Below are 5173 nucleotides of genomic sequence, written 5' to 3' on the forward strand. Positions count from 1 at the left end.
TTTCAGTAATATATTAATAAACTGTAAATGTTTGATCTGCTTTAAAATAATAGATCTGGAGTTTTTAAAGGTTTTTTACTAGAATGTAAATTCTGCTTATGAAGAATTTTACTGCAATGGATTTCTTCAGCAGCCACTGGAAACACCAGACACCACACATGCACACATTGAGTCTTCCTCAATTTAAAACAGACTGATTTCTTCTAGAGCCATTGTTTAAGACACAAAAGAGATCAAAGTGATTTACAACGTGTTTTACTTAGGTGTTAAGAACATTGAAATGGTAAGATTTTGTGGCATCTCAGTGAAATAGTTTACATTTTAATTGCATTTTAAAGATTTTCATATGGTCAAGAAACCAGTTTTGAGTGTTTTGAAAAGCAGCCCCTCTAGCTGCATTTTCTCCTCTCTATTATGTGTTTGGGCTTTTTGCCTCTTTCAGTTTATAAAATCAACTCTTGTTACATAAGCAGGTCCTGTTGGCCTGAGGTCTGATCCAGACAAAAACAACCATCACATGGATTCCTTCAGAAAGCGCCTTCCTAAGTAGATAACACCAAGAATACAGCATGATTTACTTGACAGAATTATTACAAACTCCCAATTTATGAATATTTCCAGGGGATAGCAGCAAACTTCACAATTCACATATGTTAGAGTCAGGAATAGCTGACTGTCCTCCTGGGAACTTGAAGGTGAGGAATCCTGCTGGGATTTTCTTTGCACCCTTTGTGGAGCCCCTGGAGGAACACTGCAGCCTGGAGAGCTGATAAAGCCACCTGCAGCAGCCAGAGATGCTACAAGTGCACAGACTGGACACAGAAACAGTGGGAAGGACAAGAAATAGGATCTTGTTCTGACAAAACAAGAGTGGAGGAGACAGCCTGACCTAAGCTGGTGTTTGTTTAAAAGTGGTATTTTGTGTGAATTATGTATATAATTTACACACTGAGTAATTGTCGGGCTGCAGAAAGTTTAACATTCCCCCAGGGGTTTATGCTTGTGCAGATCTGGTAACAGGTTTTTTCTCTTCATCTTTACTCCCAGATTTCCACTGACTCATGAAAAAAACCTGGTGGGAGACAAAGGCTTCCCACAGTCCTGGGAGTCTGCACTGCATTCAGTAAGACAAGGTGGTTTATTAATCCTCAGGACATCAGAGACAGCCCACGCCCAAACCTGACTGCCACAGCTTTGGAGTTGTCTTTGCCAAGGATTTTGCTTCCTGTCAAAACTTGCATGACAAAAAAATAATAAATTGCATTCCAAGCCCAGAATAGCCTGTGGGGTTCAGGAAAGCTTTGCCATGAGATGTGGTGTGATAACTGATCTGGTATGTACAAATAAGGTTTATTCCATCTCAGTAATCTGTTGTGAGACAGGCTATTAATCTTTTATATTTTACTACACCTAGAGCACAACCTTCCAGACACAGTGGCTCCTCCTACAGCCAGAGATGTCAAATGTATGCTAATTATTCATGTGTACTTACATTCTTTGTTAAATATATTGCTCCTACATGCCAGAGTCTGAGCCTCAAAGGCTCAAACAGTAAAGCACAAACATTCCATTCTGGAAAGCTCTGTCAGTTATGCCTTGGAATTGATAATACTGTTCCTTCCTTTCACTTCTTTTCATTTGATTCAGGAATTTTCTTCCCTCTTTCCATCAGTCTGAGCTCCCATGAAGGAAAATTCTGTAATCTGTAAAATTCTTCATGATGTTATTTTGCTGACATCATCCTTCCCAGCTTCCACAGCAACCATCCTTCTGGATTTTTAACTATTTTTTTCCACCTGCCATTTCAAATCCCACAAACTATCTGCTGTGCTAAATGTCACCTCATGTTTAGGTATCTGCAGCCATTCCTGGAGCCACACACAACTACAATTAGAAGCAGCTGCTTGTGAGCTTCACTGCTGCAATTAGCTCCAGGAAATTAAAGTTCAGCTGCCACCTACACAGCCCTCAAAGGCTCCAAGGCTGTTTCCTTGAGCATCACGTTCATCACATTAGTTTAGCAAAGAGGATGCAAAACACCACCTAGAAGAATTAAGGAAAGGAACAAAACCAGCAAAAAGACATTAGGAAGAATTTGTCTGGTTTTTCCCTTTCTCTTTTGTCTTTCAAGGGAAGGAAAGGAGTGGATTTATTTGCTTTCATTTGAGAAATGTATCACAGAAAATCAATTATCAATCACTGTCCATCTGTCTATTTGTAGGGAGGCAAAAAATCTGTCAAGTGGTGTTTAAGTCCAACACTGACACTGCTGAGCAGAGGATCAGAGTGAAATCCAGGGCTAAATCACAATGTATTCCATGTAATTCATGACAAAGCTTCCTTCCCCCACCCTTCCCTGTGAAACTGGAGCTCACTGCTGCTGTCATGCCAGGACACTTGGCTGTGTGGACCTTTGGCCTAAGCCAGAGTTTTACTTTTCACAGACCTGGGAGGTAAGAAATGAACTGGTTTCAGGAGCGAAGGAAAGCACAAAGCAAGGAAGGTCAGAAAGGCACTGAGCTCATGTCTGCCTGTGCCCTCTGTAAGCTCCTCAGCAGCCAGGCTGGTAGCTGTGCTCTAAAGCACAGCTGCACACAATTTGCAGCTCAATTTCTCGTTCACATGAGAATGTGAGGCACCATGAAAGATCCCTGAGAACTGTCAGCAGTGCTACGAGGGTGTCTGGACTTAACCCCCACATTCCCATGTTCCAGCACAGTGCCTTCCAGCCTTCCTCCCTTTCACACAGACTTGCAGAAAGTGGAAGCACAGTGGGAAGAGCCCCTGAAGCCTGAGAGCAGAGCTGACTGTAGAACTCAGCTTGAAGATATCTGAGCAGCTAATACAAAAATCCAGTCTCAGTCTCTTTGAGAAAAGAACCAGAGACAAATCATACAGTCTTTTAAAAAAAAGAGGAAAAATAAAAAATCATAGCTCTGTAAATAAAAAAACTGTAACTTCTGCTGTAGCTCTGCGAGACTGGAGTGTTTGGTTTTCTACTTGATAAAACAGGAAGTCAGAATCAAATCTGAGCTGAAAGTTTTCATCCTCTGCTTTCAGGGACTTGTGAAAACAACAGTGCAAACAGCCTGCAGCACAGACCACTGAGGTTGGACTGTTTGTCCCTACAATAAATACTTCACCAGTGCATGTCTGTAATTATTTTTCATTTGTATAAGGACCGAGACAGTAACTTCCCCAAGGAAGAAATATGACCCGAGTATTTCTGTGGCTCAAGTCAAGCCAGAGGATCATGACTGCTGAAACCTCTCCTGTGTGTTAGGAAGTTCAAAGTAAGCTGTGCAAATAGAATTCCCTGGGCCATCTGACCATCAATTCAGAAATTGCCATTGTGTTCATTGAGACCACATGACAGAAATGGTGAGAGTGCAGCAAACCAGGAAAGATTCCAAGATCTGAGCCAAACCAACTGCTTTAACTTTGCACTTAGCTTTACTTTTGCTTTAAAAATAGCTTTCACTTCTAAGGGCCTTGTGCAGAGCACAGGTCACATTGATTCCTGAAGGTTAAAAAACACTTTCAGCCCATTCACCTTGTAAAATAAGTTTAACTTTCTCAATTGACTCACAGCAGTTACCATGTCTACTCCTATTTCAATGGCCTTATGTGAATCCTTGCATGAACACTGCAAATCATCATAAACATCTGTGACCTTCTGCAGGCAGAGTTGTCTCTTTGTGTCCAGTGGCCAACACAGATGAAGACAGATCCAAGAGATCATTGTCAGGGTCCCCAAGAGCACCAAAGCACTTACCTGCTTTAGGGCTGGCCCATGGCTCCAGGAGCACTGCTTTAGGTTCTGGCCTGAGACATTTGTAGGTGTCTAAGGAATGTTGTAGGTGCAGTTATCTCCCATTTCTCCTCTTGGATGGACCTCAGAAGTCAAAGGCTCAATTACATTGTGGAATCTGAGCTTGTTTTTTAATTATCATGGCTGCAGAAGTCTAGCAGAGATATTCCTGTGCAGAATGGTGTTAAACCTCGTGACCTCTGCATCTAAATATTGCAGACTGCAAGGCTGCCACCCTGTCACTGCCAGTACCTGCTCTGGTCCTCTCACTGTGATGTTTTTCTGGCCATGGAACTACAGCAGCACAGCAAATGCCTCGTTCAGTAACTCCCCAACTTGGCTTTCAAGGTCGTGCCAAATTCTTCTACAAGGAAGTGATTTTTGCTGTCAGGTTGCAGCTGAATGTACCACAGGATGTGGAGGGTATTCACCTGCTGCTCTACACCATGCACCAGAACCTGAAACAGCCTTTTGAGAGGTTTTTAACAGATTTAGGTAACTTTGGACAAGGTGCAAAGACACTGCTGTGAAAAGCGAGCTTTCACCTGGAACTTTTTCAATGTTTTACCTTCAGTGTCTTCTCCTTTCCGAGAAGACTGTGCACACCTCTGCCACCACCTCCCACCTCCATGCACAAGCACAGAGTGCAGGCAGTCGCAGAAACCAATTCTTATGTGAGTTCAAAACTGGAAAAATTCTTAGAAAGAATCTCCACTGAGGTTTATGAGATGTTGGGGTGTGCTCCCTCCAAGAGTCACACCCTGCTGGAAGGGGGGCACTTGTTCTGCAGAACTGGGACCCCAGGTGCTCTGAGCCCCTTTCCACAGGCAGGTGTTGGGTTAGGCAGGATTTTGGCAGGCCTGATTTTGACTTTGTCAGAAAATGTCAGCATGCATGTTAATGCAAATACCGAAAGGAGAAAATTCATTAACAAGGTTTTAGATATAAAAGTGTTTTTGACTGAGCTTCAAGCTGCATGTGAAGCTTGAAAGTAAAGGACTGACTGAGTGGGGAAGAGCTCCAGATCACTTCAAACATGAAAACACACCCATTCCAAGGCAGCTGCTCCAGGCTGCTCGTGCTCAGCTTGCTTGCTCAAGAACCACTTAACCACACGAGTTTCTTCAGCTGATTTCCAGAAAAAAAAAATTAAAATAAAACCAGTAGGAACAATATGGTTCTGAATATCATGTAAAGACCTGAAAAGAGTAAGCACAAGCAGATTACACCCCATATGTGGCTGCAAATTCAAGCTGCATCAAGGTAATATCAACAATATAATATGCACAGGATGTCTTGGATCAAAATGCACTGGTGAGCTTTGGGGCTGTGGGAGAAGAAAAAGCAACTGGGTCAAGACAA

The sequence above is a fragment of the Pseudopodoces humilis genome, chromosome 21 (genome assembly GCF_049639895.1).
Source record: "Pseudopodoces humilis isolate 2021_Gansu_Grassland_sample_001 chromosome 21, ASM4963989v1, whole genome shotgun sequence".
Taxonomy (NCBI): Eukaryota; Metazoa; Chordata; class Aves; order Passeriformes; family Paridae; genus Pseudopodoces; species Pseudopodoces humilis.